Genomic DNA, 23,213 nt, shown 5'->3' on the forward strand with positions numbered 1-23,213 from the left:
AACTTCATCTGAAACAGATGGAAATGGGTTTGTACTTGAAAGAGTTACTAATTGTCCTCCCCCTTTCTATCGGGGACCTGGGTTGGAGGGTTGCATGCAGCAGTTCCCTATAATAAGAGGATGCATAGGTTCACGGACTCTTAGGACACGTGCCCTTTTTGCGGTCTTGTGGAGTCCGTGGACCATGTATACATAGGGTGTTGTAGGCTGCACTCCCTTTTTAGTTACTTGAAAAACCTTTTATTGATGTTTTGTTTGCACTTCAGCCCCACGCTCCTGATCTATGGGCACCCGGTGCGGAAGGGAGTCGGGAAGGAGGAGGACCTCCTCGTGAACCTGCTCCTGGGCCTGGCCAAGTTGGCCATTAACAGGTCCAGGCAGCGGGCGATCGATGGGGGAGTCCCGCCCGATTGTTTGTCCCTCTTCCGCGGCTACGTTCACTGCCGGATGTCCCTGGAGAGGGAGCATGCGGTGTCTGATAACACTCTCGAGGCCTTCCGTGCTCGGTGGGCACCGCGGGGACTGGGGTGTTTTGTTGACCCCTTTAATCACATTTTGATTTAAAGTTTGTAAGGTTCCTTTAAACTTTGTCCTTGGTTTTACAGCTGACCTGAATTAGAGGCTGTGCCTGATTTATCCCAATTTTGTTGATATGGTTTTCATTTAAAAGATTATCAAGAGTTCAAATCTCGCACTGGTAAACTATGAAACAATGTAACTTTATCTGGTCACTTTGACCCCTCCCCCAGACTTTGTCACAAGAATCCAGAGATTGTCAGTTGACCTCTTCTGGGACAAAAGATTGCACTGGGTCGCTGCCGAGGTTCTGAGTCTCCCGCTTAGGGAGGGTGGTCAGGCGCTAGTGTGCCTACGCACACAGGTGGCGACTTTCCGCCTTCAGACCCTGCAGCGATACCTCTACGTCGAGCCTCCTCCTAGATGGTGTGCCCTGATGACGTATTTCTTCCGTCAGGTGCACGGCCTGAATTATGACGTGCAGCTCCTGTTTATAGAACAGCTGGGCCTCGGTGGTTCCTTGCAGGCGTTGCCCGTCTTTTACCAGGACCTGATCAAAGTCTGGAAAGTGGTCGCCTCGCGACGCAGCTCTCCCCCGTCAGGAGTAGAGGCCATTGTCAGAGAGCCGCTGCTCAGGAATCCGCCCCTCCGTCCTTTTCAGTGGTTGGCGGAGAGGAGGGCTGTGGCCGCAGGGGTGACCAGGATCGGGGACGTGCTGGGTGGCGGAGGACTGGGCTGGATGCTCCCGCAGGAGTTGGCGCGACGCGCGTCTGTGAGTGTCCAGGTCGCAGCCGATGCCATCCAAGACCTGAGAACGGTCGTGCTCGGTCCTGACGTTATTTTGGGTCTTGAGGTGGCCCAGGTGCGCGGTGGTCTTCCGTCTGAGCGTTCCCCTGTTCGGACGGAATTCCACATTGGCCCCAAGCCCCGAACCCTCCCTCGGGTGCTGGTGCCCCGCAATATGAGCCGCCTCGGGGACATGCCCTCTGTGCCTTTTGGCACGGCAAAGAGGGGATTTTTGTACAGTCTGCTGCTGCACACCTTCCATTTTCTCGTCCTTGTCCGTCGACCGGACACGCCTTGGCGTGCCTTGTTGCCGTCCGGCGGCGGAGGCCCCCGATGGGAGGCCCTCTATGGAGGTGTCCTCCCCCTTTCTATCGGGGACCTGGGTTGGAGGGTGTTGCATGCAGCAGTCCCTTATAATAAGAGGATGCATAGGTTCAAGGACTCTCAGGACACGTGCCCTTTTTGCGGTCTTGTGGAGTCCGTGGACCATGTATACATAGGGTGTTGTAGGCTGCACTCTCTTTTTAGTTATTTGAAAAACCTTTTATTGATGTTTTGTTTGCACTTCAGCCCCACGCTCCTGATCTATGGGCACCCGGTGCGGAAGGGGGTCGGGAAGGAGGAGGACCTCCTCGTGAACCTGCTCCTGGGCCTGGCCAAGTTGGCCATTAACAGGTCCAGGCAGCGGGCGATCGACGGGGGAGTCCCGCCCGATTGTTTGTCCCTCTTCCGCGGCTACGTTCGCTGCCGGATGTCCCTGGAGAGGGAGCACGTGGTGTCTGCTGGCACTCTCGAGGTCTTCCATGCTCGGTGGGCACCGCGGGGACTGGGGTGTTTTGTTGACCCCTTTAATCACATTTTGATTTAAAGTTTGTAAGTTTCCTTTAAACTTTGTTCTTGGTTTTACAGCTGACCTGAATTAGGGGCTGTGCCTGATTTATCCCAATTTTGTTGATTTGGTTTTCATTTAAAAGATTATCAAGAATTCAAATCTCACTATGGAACAATGTAACTTCATCTGAATAGGAACAGATGGAAAACATGTTTGTACTCAAAAGAGTTACCTCAACACACAGACACTAAAGAGAGGGATAGAGAATAGAAGGTTTTACAGTTCAGAGACCACAGAGAAAATAAATATCAGTTCAAGTGGGTTCCAGAGTCCAGAATCAAAGTCCAATGAGGTATTCCTTCATGGAGATCGGTGGGTTGAAAACTGATACTGTATAATTCACTTTTCCAGTGGTGTTGACTTCACAAGATGAGATAGACATGCAGAGATGAATCAGTCTTGTTGACAATGGTACAGAAGTTTGGCTTGGCCTAAATAGCCAAGTGGTTATGGTACTTGGTTTGTAACCCCAAAATCAAGAGTTCAAATCTCACAATGGCAAAACTATGAAAAACAATGTAACTTCATCTGAAACAGATGGAAATGGGTTTGTACTTGAAAGAGTTACTAATTGTCCTCCCCCTTTCTATCGGGGACCTGGGTTGGAGGGTTGCATGCAGCAGTTCCCTATAATAAGAGGATGCATAGGTTCACGGACTCTTAGGACACGTGCCCTTTTTGCGGTCTTGTGGAGTCCGTGGACCATGTATACATAGGGTGTTGTAGGCTGCACTCCCTTTTTAGTTACTTGAAAAACCTTTTATTGCACTTCAGCCCCACGCTCCTGATCTATGGGCACCCGGTGCGGAAGGGGGTCGGGAAGGAGGAGGACCTCCTCGTGAACCTGCTCCTGAGCTGGCCAAGTTGGCCATTAACAGGTCCAGGCAGCGTGCGATCGATGGGGGAGTCCCGCCCGATTGTTTGTCCCTCTTCCGCGGCTACGTTCGCTGCCGGATGTCCCTGGAGAGGGAGCACGCGGTGTCTGCTGACACTCTCGAGGCCTTCCGTGCTCGGTGGGCACCGCGGGGACTGGGGTGTTTTGTTGACCCCTTTAATCACATTTTGATTTAAAGTTTGTAAGGTTCCTTTAAACTTTGTCCTTGGTTTTTACAGCTGACCTGAATTAGGGGCTGTGCCTGATTTATCCCAATTTTGTTGATTTGGTTTTCATTTAAAAGATTATCAAGAGTTCAAATCTCACAATGGCAAAACTATGAAACAATGTAACTTCATCTGAAACAGATGGAAACAGGTTTGTACTCGAAAGAGTTACATCTCCTTAAGGCTTGTCCTAAATAGCCAAGTGGTTATGGTACTGGGTTTGTAACCCCAAGATCACGAATTCAATGCACTGTCACCATTGCAAGTATATCCCTCCTTAATTATGGAGACCAAAACCACACAGTACTCCAGGTGTGGTCAAGCTAAAGCCTAATACAACTGTAACAAGACTTCCTTATTCTTGTACTCCAATCTTCTTGCAATAAAGGAGCCATTTGCCTTCCTAACAACTTGCTGTACCTGCATGCTAAATTTGTGTTCCTTGTATGAGCATACCCAAGTCCCTCTGAACATTAATATTTACAAGTTTCATGCCTTTAAAGTAAAATTTTGCTTTCCTCCTACTCATTTCCCTGCAAAATATTCCATCTTCCACCTTGTTGCCCACTCACTTAACCTGTCTTTATCTCTTTTCAGCCTCATTGTGTCCTACCGTCAGCTTTACATTCCCACCTAGCTTAGTCTTGTAACAGACTGGGGGGGGGAGCGGGGGATGCAATTCTTATACATCACTAGTTTCTCCTCTCACCACTCATCCATAAACAGAAAGGTGTTCTGATTTGTTTCCCTCTTTATAAGCAGTGGCATATTTTCCAACCCATTGGTTTTTTTTTTCTTTGTGATCCAATTTTCTATTACTAACCCCACAGCAAACTCATTAATTTAGTTTAGTTTATTTGCACCCACTCAAAACACGAGGAGTGTTCGCAACATTACTTCAGGGCTTGGCTTAAATAGCCAAGTGGTTATAGTACTGGGCTTGTAACCCCAAGATCAAGAGTTCAAATCTCACAATGGCAAACTATGAAACAATGAATGTAACTTCATCTGAATAGGAACTGATGGAAAATGTGTTTGTACTCAAAGGAGTTACCTCAACACTCAGACACTAAAGAGAGGGATAGAGAAAAGAAGGTTTTACAGTACAGAAACCACAGAGAAAATAAATATCAGTTCAAGTGGGTTCCAGAATCAAAGTCCAATGAGGTATTCCTTCATGGAGATCAGTGGGCTGAAAACTGATACTGTATAATTCACTTTTCCAGTGGTGTTGACTTCACAAGATGAGATAGGCATGCAGAGATGAATCAGTCTTGCTGGCAATGGTACAGAATTTTCAACAGAAGAATTGTAGATGGGGCCAGGTGTCCAACCTGGTCAGATCTCCTTTCTCTGTGCAGCTACTAGTCAGATGTTAAAGAGCAGACAGAGCTTTTTAGCTCATCAAGGCAATATTATTTGTTCAACAAGCAAGAGGCCTTTGTCAAATGACCCGCCATCTCTCCACCAGGTCTTCAACAAAGGATATGTATCCATCGTCTGGAATTCGGCTGGGTCTCAAAGAGCATTAAACCTCCCAGCCATTACGAGTTGAAAGGAAAGTTGGAAAGGCCTTTGTCTTAGCAGACCCTCAGTCTCTTGTTGGAAAGCATGAGTTAACAAATGTAATTGGATTTTGTATAGCTCTCTTTGAAGTTGGACTGTGCTGTCCCCAGGTAATTGTTTGAGGTGAGAGTTTTTCCGAAACTGCAAAGGGGCTTCTTTTGTTCTGGGATCATGGACAGACACAGCTTCAGCCATTTTAAGGATCTTGTTCAGCCAAGGTCCAGTTTTAATTTTAGAAATAGCAATGAATATATATGTATATTTTATAAAAATGGACAGTGTGAGGTCTTAGTCCAACACAGTGTCATCAGCAAACCACATTATTCGCTGTCTCTTCATCTAAGTCATTAATAAATAGCTGAGGCCTGAGAGCTAATCCTCATGGTACTCCACTAGCCACAGCCTATCAACATGAAAATGCCCCATTTGTCCCTACTCTCTGCTTCCTGTCCATTAACCAAAGAACACAAGAATAAACAGGAGCAGGAATAGACCAAAAGATCTGTCGAGTCTGCTCCATCATTCAATACAATTATGTTTGATCTTGGGCATCAACTCCACTTTCCTGCCTGCTCCCTGTACCCTTTAATTCCCTGAGACACCAAAGATCTTTCTACCCCAGCCTTAAATGTATTCAACGGTGGAGCATCCAATACACTCTGGGGCAGAGAATTCCAAAGATTCACAACCTTTGAGTGAAGTAATTTCTCATCTCATTTCTAAATGATCAGCCCCTTATCCCCAGACTGCCCCCCCAGTATTCTAAATTCCTGACCAATGGAAATAATCTCTTTGTGTCTACTCTAGCAATCCCCCTCGGACTCTTAAACAAAAACAGAATTACCTGGAAAAACTCAGCAGGTCTGGCAGCATCGGCGAAGAAGAAAAGAGTTAACGTTTTGTGTCCTGATGACCCTTCAACAGAACTAGTTCCTAGTCAACTCTTTTCTTCTCCGCCGATGCTGCCAGACCTGCTGAGTTTTTCCAGGTAATTCTGTTTTTGTTTTGGATTTCCAGCATCCGCAGTTTTTTGTTTTTACCCCTTGGACTCTTGTCTGTTTCAATGAGATCATCTCTCACTTTTCTAAACTCCAGAGAATATAGATCCAATTTAATCAGCATCTCATGATAAGACAACCTCCTCATCCCAGAGACCAATTTAGTGAATCTTTGCTGTACCGCTTCAAATGCAAGTATATCCTTCATTAAATATGGAGACCAAAACTGCACAAAGTATTCCAGGTCCTCTATCCATGCTAAGATGTTACCCCTAACTTCATGAGTCCTTTTGTGTGGCACCTTATCAGAATGCCTTTTAGAAATCCGAGTGTGCTGCATCTACTAGTTCCCTTTATCTACCTTTCTAGTTACATTCTCAAAAAGCTTTACCAATTTGTCAAATTTGATTTCCCTTTGGTAAAACCATGTTGACTTTGTCTGATCATGCTATGATTTTCTAAGTGCATTGCTAAGAGTTCCTTAGTAATAAGATTCAGCATTTTCCCAACAATTCTGATGCCAGGCTAGCTGGCCTGTAGTTTCCTGGTTTATCTTTCCTTCTTTTCTTGAACAGCAGAATTACATTTGCCAACTTCCAATTTGCTGGGACCTTTCCAGAATCTAGGAAACTTTGGAAAATCACAACCAATGCATTCATTATCTCTGCAGCTACCTCTTTTAGAATCCTAGTATATAAGCCATTGGATCCTAGGATTTGTTATATTTTAGCCCCTTAAGTTTCTCCAATACTTTTTTTCTCTGCTGATAATAATTAACTTAATTTCCTCACTCTTATTAGCCCTTAGTTTGTCCTTTATTTCTGGTATGCAACTTGTGTTTTCCACTCTTTGTTCAATGTCTCTGCCATTTCCTCATTCCTGAGGGATCAACATTTACTTTAGCTACTCTGTTCCTTTTTATATACTTGTAAAAGTTCTTACAATCTGTTTTTAATATTCCTAGCTAGTTAACTCTCATATTCAATATTTTCCCTTTTTATCAACTGGTGGCCCTTTTCTGGTTTCTAGAACATTCCCAACCCTCAGGCTTACTATTATTCTTTGGCACGTTACAAGCCTTGTCTTTTAATCTAATACTAATCTTAACTTCCTTCATAAGCCATGGATGGATCTTTCTTACTTTTTTGATCTGAATGGAATGCATTTTTGTTGAACACTTTGAATCGTTTTGTTAAATGTTTCCATTGTTTATTTACCACCATTTCATTTAGTCGATTTACCCAATCGATCACAGCCAGATCTCCCCTCATATTGGAATGTATATTTCTCAACCTTGGTCTCTGTAATGGCGATTAACAATGTATCTCTAGTTGTGCCCCGAGATCATCAATCTTATTGGGAGTGCTTCATGCATTCAGATGAAGAGCCTTTAATTTTATTCTTTTAGTACTATTATTTACATGGACCTTATTTGCTGAAGCACAATCACCTTTAAACTCTCTGTCCTTTCCTGTTGCACTCTGCTTTTCATTACCCAAACCAACACAATCTTCTATTATCTTGACTTTTCTCTTTAAATTTCTAATCTCTCTAAACCCAAATCCCCCCCCAATCTCTTTTAGTTTAAGACCTATCCACAAGCATAGTTACGCAATTTAACAAGACATTAGTCCCGTTAAGGGTAATGGCATAGCGGTATTGCTCCAAGACTAATTATCCAGAGATCCAGGGTAATGATCTGGGAACCTGGGTTTGAATCTCACCATGGTAGATGGTGGAATTTGAATTCAATAAAACATCTGGAATTAAAAGTCTATTGATGACCTTGAAACCATGTCGATTGTTGTTCATTAATCCCCTTTCGGGAAGGAAATCTACCGTCTTTACCCTGGTCTGGCCTACATGTGACTCCAGGCCCACAACAAAGTAGCCCTCTGAAATGGCCTAGCAAGCCACTCAGTTGTATCAGACTGCTAAAAACAAGTCAGCAAGGAATGGAACCAGATGGACCACACAGCATTGACCTAGGCATCGCAAATGACAACGGCAAACTCAGCCCTGTCGACCTTGCCAAGTCCTCCTTACTAACATCTGGGGGCTTGTGCCAAAATTAGGTGAGCTGTCTCACAGATTAGTCAAGCAACAGCCCGACATAGTCATACTCACGGAATCATACCTTACAGATAATGGGCAGAATCATCCCAGATTTGCACTAAGTGTGGTAGCAGGAGGGTAAAACGATATTTTGTCTTCCGGCCATGATAGCAGGTTTTCACGCTGTATCACCCCAAACCCACCATGTTATTTATGCATTTATGTACTGAAATACAGTATTTCAATGGTGGGCAGTCTCCCTTCACCCATCTGCCATCACCTTGTCGCTTCATCATGCTGGGCGCCATACTTAAAGTCTAGCTGCACGCACACATCTCAGGGCTTCCAGGCCACGGCTACTGCAGGGTAGATGTCATGAAAGGTAAGAAGACTGCAGCCCCCAGGTTTCGCGACATGTCACTGGGATGATTTTTGTGACTTTTGGGTGGCACTGAAGCCCACTGCAATGTCCTCTACCCTCGCTCTGACCGCAGTATGGGCAGCAGCATTACCAACCAGGCTTGGGAGGCGGTGACAGTGGTGGTCAGCGCCAATGCCCTGCAAAAGAGGAAAGCCACCCAGTGCCACTACAGGATGAATGTTCTCATCCAGTCCGCCAGGGTAACTCACTCTTCCCATTACTCAACTCACACTCACAAAACCATCATACATCTACAGGGATCTCACACCTCAAGGGACAGCACCACTAACTCTCACACATACCCCCTCACATCTCCATCAGGCTCATGTCCTCTCAAGCTCATGTCCTCATTCCTGTCCATGGCTCTGCTCACCACACAAACATGCCATGCAGTGCCATGTGTCCTGCTCACTCCCCATCTGTTTTCATGCAGGAGAAGCCTGCTCACATCACCAGGGAGAGGTCACAGACTGGGGGTGGAGGCCCCTCACTCACTTTGAGGAGCGTGCCACCGTACTGACTGGTGAGGATGTGGACCCTGCCTGCGGTGATGAACACCCACCTGAGGATACTGCATCACGTCATCTTTGCTTCAACGCAACTGTGAGTGCTCTCTCTCCTGCTTTTGACCCGGCTACCATGCACTGCTTATCTCTACTTTGGTTCACAGGGAGCTCTGCCAAGGAACCAACACCCTCAGCCAGCCAGTCCCCCTCAGCTTCATCCACATCTGCAACCAAGAGGACTCTTCCTCCAGTGAAGAGATGGAAATAAGCAGCCTGGAAGACCCGTCACCACAGAGGCAGCAGCCGGGCCACAAGTGATTCTGGAGGGAAAAGTGTGCGCGTGGCAGGGATTTTCGGAGCCTTGTGCAAACACTCACATGCACACAGATCCTTCACATTTCACACTCATCTCAATGTCCTGAGCATTTAGAATGCTGCCTGCTAGGGTTCACTTTCAAGTTGTCCATCTGAGCTGACCTGTGTCTCTGCCCATTCGCTGATCACATTCCCATGCAGCACATGATCTCGCCCACCATGATTCTCATTTCACTTTTGATTTGGAAAGTATGGTGCTAATTCGGTTTTACTTTTGCTCCCCCATCCTTTACCCTCCCCCCGCCATCACATTTGACCCCTCTGGCATCACATTCCATCTCCCCTCCTTTACCTACCAGCCCCAACGCTTTTGCTTTTGGGATGTCCAGGCAAACGTGCACATTCCCTTCCTTCCCGAAAATCCCACAACCAATCAATTCACTTCCCCTACCTCCTCCTCCCGTTAGTGTCGGGCTCCAGCATCTTCTGCTCCTCGGATGTCCGCGATGTGAGCAAAGACCTGGCTGGTAAGTCCCGACTTTTGCACATCATAGTTGTCAAGATGTATTCTACACCGGTGTGTTTTCCAGCCAAAGTGGGTGGACAATCCAGCGGGGTGGGGAATGATTCCAGCGGGCAGGCCCAATAATGAAATGCTGATGTATTACAATGAGGTTCCTGATATCTAACGGCAGAGAATGCGGCCTGCCATCGGAGGGCTGAAAGGATGATAGCCAACTGGTTTCACGCCATCGTGAAACCAATCGCACCATATTGTCCGCTCACGCCACCGAACACGCCCGAAGCTGGCGGGCAGCGAGCAGCGAAAATTGTCCCAGACATCACCATTACCATCCCTGGGCATGAACTGTCCAGCAGAGGTGGCGGCACACTGGTATACAGCCGGGAGGGAGTCACCCTGCGAGTCCTCAGCATCGACTCTGGACCCCATGAAGTCTCATGGCTCCAGGCCAAATATGGGCAAGGAAATCTCCTGCTGAATACCACGTACCAACATTTGCTCCCTCACCCCTGGCCTCAGCTGATGAATCAGTACTCCTTCATGTTGAACACCACTAGGAGGAAACACCGAGGGGGGCAAGGGCACAGAATGTACTCTGGGTGGGGGGACTTCAATGTCCATCGCCATGAGTGGCTCAGCAGCACCACTACTGACTGAGCAGGTTGAGTCCTAAAGGATATAGCTGCAGCAGGAGGGAACCAACAGGAAGGAAAAACGTACTTGATCTCATCCTCACTACCTGCATGCCACAGATGCATCGGTCGATGACAGTATTGGTAGGAGTGACCACTGCACAGTCCTTGTGGAGACGAAGTCCTGTCTTCACATCGAGGATGCCCTCCATCGTGTTGTGTGGCACTACCACCGTGCTAAATCAGATAGATTTCAAACAGATCTAGCAACTCAACACTGAGCAATCCTGAAGCGCTGTGGGCCATCAGCAGCAGCAGAATTGTACTCAACTACAATCTATAACTTCATGGCCCATCATGTCCTCCACTCTACCATTACCACCAAGCCAGGGGATCAGCCCTGGTTCAATGAAGAGTGCAGGAGGGCATGCCAAGAGCAGCATCAGACATACTTAAAAATAAGGTGTCAACCTGGTGAGACTACAACACAGGACTACTTGCATGCCAAACAGCATAAACAGCAAGCAATAGACAGAGCTAAGCAACTCCACAACCAACGGATCAGATCTAAGCTCTGCAGTCCTGTCACATGCAGTCGTGAATGGTGGTGGACAATTAAACAATTCACTGGAAGAGGAGGCTCCACAAATATCACCGTGCTCGATGATGGGAGAGTCCAGCACATCAGTGCAAAACATGCAGTGCCAAGTGGATGATCCATCTCGCCCTCCTCCGGAAGTCCCCAGCATCACAGATGCCAGACTTCAGCCAATTCAGTTTACTCTACTGATCTCAAGAAACGGCTGAAGGCACTGAATATTGCAAAGGCTATGGGCCCTGACAACATTCCGGCAATAGTACTGGAGACTTGTGCTCCAGAGCTGGCTGCAGCCAAGCTGGTTCAGTACAGCTACAACACTGGCATCTACCCAGCAATATGGATAATTGCCCAGGTATGGCTATACACAAAAAGCAGGGCAAATCCAACCCAGCTAATTACCGCCCATCAGTCTACTCTCCATCATCAGTAAAGTGATGGAAGGGGTCAACAGCGCTATCAAGCAGCATTTGTTTGGCAATAACCTGCTCACTGAAGCTCAGTTTGGATTCCGCCAGGGTCACTCAGCTCCTGACATCATCACAGCCTTGGTTCAAACATGGACAAAAGAGCTGAACTCGAGAGGTGAAGTGAGAGTGACTGCCCTTGACATCAAGGCAGCATTTGACTGAGTATGGCATCAAGGAGCCCAAGCAAAACAATAGGAATCAGGGGGCAATAATCTTCTGGTAGGGGTCATACCTAGCACAAAGGACAAAGGTTGTGGTTATTGGAGGTCAATCATCTCAGTTCCAGGACATTGCTGCAGGAGTTCCTCAGGGTAGTGTCCTCAGCCCTACTATCTTCAGCTGCTTCATTAATGACCTTCCTTCCAACATAAGGTCAGAAGTGAGGATGTTCGCTGATGATTGCACAATGTTCAGCACCATTCGCGATTTCTCAGATACTGAAGCAATCCATGTCCAAATGGACAATATCCAGGCTTGGGCTGACAAGTGGCAAGTAACATTCACACCACACAAGTGCCAGGCAATGACCATCTCCAATAAGAGAGAATCTAATCATTGCCCCTTGACTTGCAATGACATTGCCATCACTGAATTCCCCCACTATCAACATCCTGGGGTTTATCATTGAACGGAAACTAAGCTGGTCTAGCTATATAAGTAGCGTGGCTACAAGAGCAAGTCAGAGGTTAGGAATTCTGTAGTGAGTAATTCACCTCCTGACTCCCCAAAGCCATCCACAAGGCACAAGTCAGGAATGTGGTGGAATACTGTTCACTTGCCTGGATGAGTGCAGCTCCAACAACACTCATGAAGCTTGACACCATCCAGGACTAAATGCTTGTCTGGCACCCCATCCACAAACATTCATTATCTCCACCACTGACATACAGCGGCAGCATCGTGTACCATCTACGAGGTGCACTGCAACAACTCACCAAGAATCCTTAGAGAGCACCTTCCAAACCCACGACCTCGACTGTCTACAAGGACAAAGCAGCTGGCATATGGGTATACCACCACCTGGAAATTTCCTTCCAAGCCACTCACCATCCTGACTTGGAAATATTACCGTCATTCCTTCACGGTTGTTGGGTCACAATCTTAGAGCTCCCTCCCTAATAGCACTGTGAGTGTACCTACAACACATGGAGTGTAGCAGTTCAAGAAGGCAACTCACCACCATATTCTCAAGAGCAATTAGGGATGGGGCAAAAAATGCTGGCCTACATCACCCACATCTCATGAATTAAGAAAAAAAAATGCCCTCTTTCCTGAGTACTAATGCCAGTCCCAGGCCAATTATGAGGGCATGAAAGCTGAGCTGACGAACGCAAATTGGCAAATTAGGTTAAGGGATAGATCAATAGAGATTCAGTGGCTAGCATTTAAGAGGGTATTTCAGAATGCACAGAATAGATACATTCCAATGAGCAAGAAAAAGTCCAAAGGACTGGTTAACTAGAAAGGTTAAAGATGGTATCAAACTTAAAGAAAAAGCCTATAAAAGATAGGTTGAAGGCCAGAAGATTGGACACAATATAAGGAACAGCAAAGAATGACTAAAATACAATAAGGAGGGAAAAATTAGAGTATAAGAGAAAGCTAGGCAGAAATATAAAAATAGATGGTAAGAGTTTTTATAAACATTTTTAAAAAAGTGTTAACAAAGTGAGCGTTGGTCCTAAAGAGAGTGAGCCTGGAGAATTGATAATGGAAAACAAGAAGGTGGCAGATGAATTGAACAGATATTGGCATCAGTTTTCACTATAGATGAGGTAAGTAACGTCCCAGAAGCAGTTTTAAACTGGGAAATAAAAGTGGGGAAGGAAGTCAGGAAAATTACAGTCATCAGAGAAATGATACTGAGTAAATTGTTGGAGTTGCAGGCTGACAAGAGCCTGAGTCCTGATGGAATTCATCCAGGGGCTTAAAAGAAGTGTCCAGTGAGATAGTTGATGCATTGCTTTTAATTTTCCAAAGCTCCTTTGATTTGGGGAAGGTCCGATTAGATTGGAACATAGCAAATGTAACTCCATTATTCAAGGAGGGAGGGAAACAGAAAGCAGGAAACTACAGGCCAGTTAGCTTAATATCTAGGGAAAATGTTAGAAGCTATTATTAATGAAGTTATAGCATGACACCTGGGTAAGGTCAAGATCATCAGGCAGAGTCAGCATAGTTTTGTGAAAGGGAAAATGTGGTTAACCAACTTATTGGAGTTCTTTGATGAAGTAACATGTGCTGTGGATAAAGGGGAACCGGTGGATGTACTGTATTTAGATTTCAAGAAGACATTTGATAAAGTGCCACATCAAAGGTTATTGCAGAAAATAAAAGCTCATGGTATAGGAGGTAACATAGATAGAAGATTGGCTGGCTAATAGGAAGCAGAGAGTAGGCATAAATGGATCTTTTTCAGATTGGCAAGATGTAACGAGTGGCATTCCACAGGGATGTCCTCGGGCTGGCATGGACAAGATGGGCCGAATGGCCTCCTTCTGTGCTGTAACTTTTCTATGGTTCTATGGATCAGTGCTGGGACTTCAACTATTCACAATTTATATAAATGACTTCAATGAAGCGATTGAAGGGATGTTTGCCAAATTTGCTGATGACAGAAAGATAGGTAGGACAATGAGTTGTGAAGAGGACATAAGGAGGCTATAAACACATATAGATAGGTTAATTGAGAGGGCAAAGATCTGGCAGATGGAGTATAATGTGGGAAATTGTGAAATTGTTCATTTTGTCAGGAACAATAAAAGAGAAGCATATCATCTAAATGGTGAGAGATTGCAAAGCTCTGAGGTGCAGAGGGATCTAGGTGTCCTAGTGCATGAATCACAAAAGGCTAATATACAAGTACAGCAAGTAATTTGGAAGGCTAATAGAATGTTATCATATATTGCGAGGGGAATTGAATACAGAAGTGGGGAGGTTATGCTTCAGTTGTACAGGGCATTGGTGAGACCACATCTGGAGTACTGTGTACAGTATTTGTCACCTTATTTAAGGAAGGACATAAATGCATTGGAAGCAGTTCAGAGTAGGTTTACCAGACAAATACCTGGAATGGGTGGATTGTCTTATGGGGAAAAGTTGGACAGACCAGATCTGTATCCACTGGAGTTTAGAAGAGTAAAAGGCGACTTGATTGAAACATGTAAGGTCCTGAGGGGTCATGACAGGGTGGATGTAGAGAGGATGGCCTGAATTTTTCCCTCATCGGACATGCGCGATTGGCGGGCCTGGGAGCAGTCAGGAGATGGACCCCAAACTGTGATCAGTCACCGACTGCGATTTCACGATGGCTGGCCATTAATTGGTGCTCAATGCTTCTAGGGTGGGGTGGGAAGAGGGAGGGTGACAACGCCTCCGTGGGGTGCGTGAGCACTGCGAGATCTCCCTGAAGGCAGACAGCTGCCTCAGGGAACTGCAGACCCGCAAATAATAAAATAAAGCACTAAAAAGCTGCAAAAAAATGTCCATGCATCACAATCAAGCACCTGAAAGCAAACCTCATAAAAATGCTGTCCACAGATATTTCTTTTTATTTTATTTCCTAATGGAGATTTCATCCTGCCCTTGGATGAGGCCGATTCGCCCATCCACCAACCATAAGGTTGGATGGGCCATGGAAAATCCCCGACCATTGCACCGTTAATGGGCTTACTTGTCTGTTTAATTGTCAGTGGCTGCGCTTCCATCTTTTGCACGTGCCTGCCGAGCAAAATATCACACGAATGTGCGATGACGGTGGGACACTCGCCCAACATCATCTCGTGCAATTTTACGCCCGACCTTGTCAGGCACGCACCTGCCCATGGAATGTAAAATTCTTCCTGTGATGTTTCCTTTTGTGGGAGAATCCAGAATTAGGGGTCACTGTTTAAAAATAAGGGGTCGCCTATTTAAAACAGAGATGTGGTAAAATTTTTTTACTCATTGGGTCGTGAGTCTTTGGAACTGTCTTCCTAAAAAGGTGGTGGAAGCAGAGTCTTTGAATATTTTTAAGGCAGAGGTGGATAAATTCTTGGCATGCAAGCGGGGGATAGGTTATCGGCAGTAGGTGGATGCAGATTTCATCTTACTATCAGATCAGCCATGATCTTATTAAATGGCAGAGCAGGCTTGAGGGGTGAATAGCCTACTGCTGCTCCTTGCTTGTATGTTCGTATGTCTCCCATGAATCAAAACCCCTTCTTCCCACACCAATCCTTGAGCCTCACAATTAATTCTCTAATCTGTTTGGCCCTATGATAATTGGCCCCGGCTCAGGTAACAATCCAGAGATTATTACCTTTGCAGTTCTGCATTTTAATTTGGACCCTAACTCCTCAAGCTCTCTCAGCAAAACATCATTCCTAGCTCTACCTATGTATTTGATTCCTCCATGTACCGTGACAACCCAATTCTCCCCCTCCCACATCAAGTTCATCTCTAACCATGAAATGTCCTTAATGCTGGCACTGGGCAGGCAACAAAACCTTCAGAACGCCTGGTCGGGGCTGCAGAGAAAGGCTACATTGTCCCCAGTTTCCACATTCCTTTTCAGTCAACCATACTTGAATGACACTATGGTGCCCTGGTCAGTTTGCTCAACCATCCTGCAGTCCTTGTTCTCATCCACACAGGCAGCAAGTACCTCATACCTGTTAGTCAAAGTCAAAGCTGAGGCTCCTCCATCGCAACCTGCTGGATCCCCATATCTGCCTGACTCGATCACACCCTCCTCTCCCTGACCAACTCTAAAGTTCGACTTAACCTAAGGTGTGTGCCTGCCTCCTGGAACAAAGTGACAAGCTAACTCTCCCCTCCCTAATGCCCCCACAATGTCTGCGACTCCGACTTCAGCTCAGCAACTCTGAGCTGAAGTTGCTCAAGCCACAGAGGCTTACCACAGGCATGCTTGTCTGGGACTGCAATATGTTACACAAACACTCACATAATGCAGTCACAACACATCATCTGCCTTTCTAATCTTATTTATTTATTTGATTGCTTAACTAAATTAGTAATTAGCAAGCTAAAGTATTAGCAAGTTTCTGTCTCCTATATTGGAGACAAAAGAAAAACACTCACCAGTGTTGTAATATCACTTTAAGAGTGATGTCCCTTTAAGAAGCACATGAGCCAGGTACCTGGATGTCATCATGTGACCAGGAACCATGGTCTCTATCTGTACTGTGAAACCCTAGACAACAGGATGTGTCAGGAGATTGCTGTACTGTTTGTGCTGATTTAGCTGTAAATAAATCCCACTGGAGATTTTCAAGGAAACAGAATCTACGTACCTCATTTTTGTTACAAATAGATAGCATAAGGATATCACTACAACCAGTTACTTCCCCTCTGCACCAAATTCCCAATTTAACACTGTGTGGAAGCAAACACTGTCGACTTGTGCGGAGATCTTATGACTTACATGCCAGTTACAACTGCTAAGTAATTAACATTTATTCAGACAACCAATTTCTGTTGATTGACAGTTAACTGCCACTGCCAGGTAGTTCCTGTGAGCCAAGCATCTTAAGTATCTTATAGTTTCTTTTGCAGTTTTAAAGTTCTCAGTCAGATTTTAACTGTTATTCTAAATTACAGCTTGAGAAATACTTACCAGAGAGATCTCACATCAAATTCCCAACTTAGCACTAGGGTCAATGTGTCTCCCCACTAAGCAGCGTGGATACATAATTGGCTAAGAGACAAAGTATAGTGTTAGGATGTTCAAGGTTGAAAGGTTTAATGTGTGGGACTGGAGAAATAGCACTACCCACATGATGATGTAAGAGATGCATGACCAAGAGTCAAGAGAGAGAATGCTCATACCTTAGACTGATAATAACTAGTCTTGTATATCTGTTTATAGTTATGTTCATCCGGTAAACAAGTAATTGTTCAGATGTACCTATGTCTCAGCAACCATTCCTTCGACATTCACAACCAACATCCAACATGGTCCCAGAGGTGGGATCTTAAAACATTGTCTCAGATGTAGGATCTTACAACAGAAAGCATGATGTAATCATGAATATTTGTTTTTCAGACTGAAGGGAGGAAACACTTCTCTTTTTGATATATTAATGATTTGTACTTCAGTGTACAGGATGACATGAAACTTGGAAATATAGGTAACAATGAGAAGATAGTAGAATACTTCAGGAGGACATAGACAAACTAGTGGAATGGGACAGATATATTTTAGAAAGGATGTCAAGCCTCGGAGAGGGTGAAGAAGAGGTTTACTCGAATGGTAGCTATATGGTGCAGTCTCATCAGCAAACATGCCACCTCTTATGAACAGAAGAATCACACTGGCCAATAGGAATCGTGAGCTTCATAAGTCCAGACACACAAGAACCTCTTTTGCACCAACAGTACGTGTCCAACATACAACAGATCTTTTTATGTTCAAATTGGACCGATTAATCATCTCCAACACAGTGCACATGAAACTTAACCAATGGAATTCTCGTTGATGTTGTACGGTCATCTTCAATGATGAAGGATGAACACTTAGCAGGAATGAGAGACTTCAGTTTTATGTAGAGGCTGGAAGAATGGAGAAGGCGAAGGAAAAAATTGATAGATGTGTTCAAAATCACAAATGATTTTGATAGAGTGAATATAGATAAAAATAGTTTTCAGTGGCGGAAGGGGCAATAACACAGATTAAAGTTGATTGGCAAAACAACCAGAGGAGCATGAGGATTTTGTTTTTAAATACAGCATTTTGTCGTGATCTGAGACATGCTACCTGCAAGTGTGGTGGAAGCAGATTCAATCGTAATATTGAAAAGATAATTCCAAAATACTTAAGAAATAAACATTTACAGGGCTATGAATAAAAATCAGTGGTGTGGAACTAATTGGATAGCTATTCAAAGCACAAGTACAGACACAATGGGCCGAATAGTCTCTTTCTGCGTTATGTGATTCTACGATTTATACTGCAGCTGTTGCTTGGATGCTGGTCAGGCATGGCCCTATGCTGCATTGTTCTATGATTCTGTGATTCATTTAATCTTATGTAGCCATTTCAAACTATTGCACTGTTTATAGAATTGCTTTTCTGAAAACCAGTGCTGCATTTTACCCGTTAGTCAGCAAGGGTCAGTGTTCTTCATAATTCGTACTGTGGATTGCCGTCTAAATTTCTCTGTAAAAACTATCTTGAATTCACCTTCCCCACAATGGCACAATCATGTGTCGACAGAGTGAATTCTGAACAATATGTAGGATTCATAGGCATCATGTGGAGCAACAAAAATGTTGATTTGCTTCTGGAACCTTAGTTTGGTCGAGTACTGAGTCATCAGCAGGTGTGCTTCTGTTTCAGGACTCAGCAGTTATTAAGATATTAGCATTTTTTGGTAACAGCTTGGTTATTGGAAATATTTACTAGTGGGTGGGAAATTATATTAACTGACAACTAAAATCAACGCTATACAAGAAATTATAGGGGTGCCTTTATCTTTGCACCCTGGCAACATCATGACTTAAATTTTATGACGAACCACTAGATATTGAAGAAAGTGTTCGCTTCTTTTGGCTAAATGGTTCTTCATTGCAGTGACTCAGGTGCCTTGCAGGAGGGAGCAACAAAAACAACTGCAACCAAGCTGATAAGGACAAATATCAGTTCCCCACTGCACAATTCAGTGGACTTGTCTGCAAGATGGTAACAAGATTAATATTGCCGAGGAAGAAAATTCCAACATAACTTTATCTTTACGTTGTGCACTAATTATGCACTTCACTTTGAATTATCCATTTCACTTTGAATTATCCCATTATTTCATTGCCATGCTTTAAATTTATGGATTACAACTTTCGTGCACCTGTTTCAGAGGTTATGCGTGTAACACTCGGATCTATAGTTCCGCTGGAGATGAAGCTAGGCAAGCCGGAGGCCCCGAAGGGGGATGCGCTGCTTCTACAGCTACTTCCGGAACAGCTCGTGTAGCATTTCATGCTGGGAACGGCATTCCTTACGTATGCCAGAAGCCACTGAACTGCTGCTGGCATGATGTCACTCAACCCTTCAGGCTGTTTTGAAGCTCCATTTGTGAACTTTGACCAGCAGGTCCATTCAACGTATTTGCTTGTCACTCACCATAGAACATGGGTTCAACTGCAAGAGGGGCCCAGCACTAGCATTATTGGCCCAAGACCCAAACTGCAGGTAATTTATGCCATTGCAAAGTCTCTGGAATGTCTGGATTTTTTTTGAGGTGTGGTGAGTTTATGGATTTGGCATGGAGTGTTTCTGCATTCTCACAGGGAGGGCAGAGGATTTGGTCACCTGTCTACACAAAGGCTGCAACAAGTATGATGTGCTGCTGTTGCAGTGGCTGTGGGTTTGCAGGACAGGGAGATGGCACATGCTACAGAGAGTGTAATCGCTGCACAACCCTCCCTGTCAAGATAATGCTAGACTCCTCTGTACTCCTTGACAGCGTCAGGAGGCTGCCTGGCTGGCCAGCCAATTCAGCCACTATGTTGGTGTGTATCCTTTATTTTTATTTGTTCGTTGGATCTGGGTGTTGCAGGCAAGGCCAGCATTTGTTGCCCATCCCTAAATGCCCTTGAGAAGATGGTGGTGAGCCACCTTCTTGAACTACTGCAGGTACTGTGTGCCAATGGTGGAGGGAGTGAATGTTTAAGATGGTGAGTGGGGTGCTAATCAAGTGAGCTGCTTTGTCCTGGATGTTGCTGACCTTCTTCAGTATTGTTGGACTGCACTTATCCAGGCAAGTGGGGAGTATTCCATCATACTCCTGACTTGTGCCTTGTGGATGGTGGACAGGCTTTGAGTTGGCAGGAGGTGAGCTACTTGCTGCAGAATTCCCAGTCTCTGACCTGCTCATGTAGCCACAGTATTTATATGTTGATTCAGCTCAGTTTCTGATCAGTTTGTCTTGAAACACGTTGCTACTGAGCATGGGTAGCCTGGTAGTCCTTTCTCTGGGAACTGATCGTGACTGGGAGAATGAAGAGAGGCTGCATAGAGCAGTAAAAGCTATCAGGAAATAGAAAAGGAGGAAGGGGAAGAAGGGTTCACAGCATGAGGCCACACCCTCCAGGGGTCTTTAGGGATCAATTCTGTTACCTCAATGTCAGTGAGCATCATAGTTGTGATGACTTTGTTTCACTTTGACTGAGTCCTGCCAGTTTCTGCAGCCTCAGAATAGGGCAAGGACAGCATTACCTGTGGCTGTCAAGGTTATAGTGACTCTTAACTGCTGTGGACCTGGCTTCTTCTCTGATGGAAATATAGCAATATCTCACTGTTTGCAGTACAGTGCTGCATAAGAGAGGGTCCCTATACACAGAGAAACAGCTTAATTTTATTTCCCACTAGAGAAACGAATTGGCAGAGTGAGTGTGAGGAGTTGCACAGATTGAAGGCTTTGCCAGGTGCAGGGTGTCACTGTTAGCATGCAATATCAATCTTTCTCTTATACTAGTCTAAGAGTAACAATTTAGTTATAGTCCAATAAATAGAAGCATGGCAGGGAACCTCAGTCCCGTGAAATGCACATTCTATTCCATGTGAAACCCCAGATGTTTCTCATGTCCTGAGCAACCACGTGTGCAGGAAGTGTCATTAGCTGGAGGAGCCCGAACATAAGCTTTTAGAGTGTGAGCAGCAGCTGGTTTTACTATTGTGTATCAGCAAGGCTGAGAGCTATATGGGTAACACTTTTTTAAAATAGTCGCCTTGCAGCTGAAGAGTGAGCAGGCAAGAGAGGGAATTAGTGACTGCCGGCCAGCAAAGAAGAACCAGGCAGGTAGTGCAAGAGTCCCTAGTGCCTCATGCTCTCCATTCAGTGTTCAGTTCCGAGATTTATCGTTCCTCTGGGGAATGCACTCACCACTGTTGGCTCAGATATAGGGGGCAGGATGGAGGAAGATTGGCAAAGCAACAGTGATAAAGGATTCTGTAGTTAAAGGAACAGACAGGTGTTTCTGCAGTCGCAGACATGATTCCATATGGTATGTTGCCTCCCTGGTGCCAGGCTCATGATGCCATTGAGCAGTTGCAGAACATTAAAAGGGAGGAAGGTGAAGAACCAGGGGCTGTGGTCCAAATCAATAGCAACAACATATGAAGGAAGAGAGATGAGGTCTTACAGGCAGATTTCAGTGAGCTTGGAAAGCGACTATTAAACAAGAACTCTAAGGTAATAATATCCGGATTACTCCTGGCGTCATGCACTAGTGAGTATTGAAACAGGAAGATAGAGTAGATGAATATATGGCTGGAGAGATAGTGCAGGAGGAAGGGCTTTAGATTCCTGGCATATTGGTACTGGTACTGGATGACATGGGATCTGTAACAACAAGACAGGTTGCATCTCAACAGAGCAAGGACCAATGTCCACATGGGGCAATTTGCTAATTCTGTGGGAGAGAGTTTAAACAATTTGGCTGGGGAATGGGAACCCAAATGTAGCATTAGAAATGAGAAACAATATGCACAAAGGATTGAGAGAGATAGATGGCAGAGTTGAGTAAGAAATAGTAAGGTATTAAGTGGGATCAGTCCAGGAAGGAAGGTCTAGTTCAGGTTTACGGTGTATGTAAATGTACGAAGTGTGGTAAATAGCTTTGTTGAGCCATCAACACAGATAGCTTCATATATATTTGATATTGTGATGATTACAGAGACCTAGATCAAATAAAGGACATAAATAGGTACTAAATATTCCTTGATACAAGGTGTTCAGGAAAGCAAGTGAAGGAAAGAAAGGAGGAAGGGTGGCAGTGTCAATTCAGGAGTATTTTACAGTATTGGAGCGTGAGGATGTCCTGGAGGGATCAAGGAAAGAATCTGTTTGGTTGGAGCTAAGAAACGATAGAGAGGCCATTAGATATTGTGGGAAGAATTTTACACTGGCAAGATCCTGAAGTTAATGAAATTTTGAATGGCTTGCTGCATTTTATGGCCATGCCCCTGCTACGACAGGGCTGTTTAGTTCCACCTTTGGTGTATTTTATCTAGAGGGAAAGATATGGAGAAAAAAATGTGCAAGGAAATTACAAGTAGGTGCAAGAGGTGTAGTGATAATGGGGGACAATTACCCTAATATAGACTAGGATAGTAATAGTGTAAAGGGAAGAGAAGTAGAAAGACCAAAAAGACAGAATTTAAGAGACTAAGTAAGTACTTTGCATCTGTCTTTACCAGGCAAAAGGATGCTGCAAAAGTCATAATGAAAGAGGAGATAGTTGAGGTACCAGATTGGCTGAAAAGTGATAAAACCGAGGTATCAGAAAGGCTGGCTATACTTGAAGTTCATGACTCACCAGGACCAAATGAGGTGCATCCAAGGATACTGAGGGAAGTAAGGGAGGAAATTGCAGAGGTACTGGCCATAATCTCCCAATCCTCCTTAGATGCACAGATGGTGCCAGAGGACTAGAGAATTGTTTAAAAAAGGCCAGTCAGTTTAAGTTCAGTGGTGGGAAAATTTTTAGAAATGATAATTCAGTACAAAATTAATAGTAACTAGGGCAAGTGTGGGTTAATTAAGGAAAACCAGCATGAATTTGTTAAAGTCAAATTGTGTTAATCCAACTTGACTAAGTTTTTTGATGAGGTAACTGAGAGGGTTGATGCAGTTAATGCCATTTTTATGGTGTACATGGACTTCCAAAAGGCATTTGATAACATTCCACCTGACTGCCTTGTCAGCAAAATCAAAGCACATGGAATAAAAGGGACAGTGGCAGCGTGGGTATGAGGTTGGCTGAGTGACAGGAATTTGAGAGAAGTGGCGAATGTTATTTTTAAAACTGGAGGAAGTTATGCATTGGGCTCCTGGGAT

General features: G+C 44.7%; 1 long non-coding RNA gene across 3 annotated transcripts in view; it reads left to right on the forward strand.

Annotated features, from left to right (window-relative positions):
* Positions 1–19,330: 19,330 nt before the first annotated feature.
* Positions 19,331–23,213, forward strand: part of LOC121276700 — a 32,706-nt gene continuing 28,823 nt past the window's right edge. For all 3 annotated transcript variants that reach the window (XR_005942737.1, XR_005942735.1, XR_005942736.1), the window contains exon 1: positions 19,331–19,564. This is a non-coding gene — a long non-coding RNA (uncharacterized LOC121276700). The remainder of the gene's footprint in view (positions 19,565–23,213) is intronic.

This window comes from Carcharodon carcharias, chromosome 4 (assembly GCF_017639515.1).
Source record: "Carcharodon carcharias isolate sCarCar2 chromosome 4, sCarCar2.pri, whole genome shotgun sequence".
NCBI lineage: Eukaryota > Metazoa > Chordata > Chondrichthyes > Lamniformes > Lamnidae > Carcharodon > Carcharodon carcharias.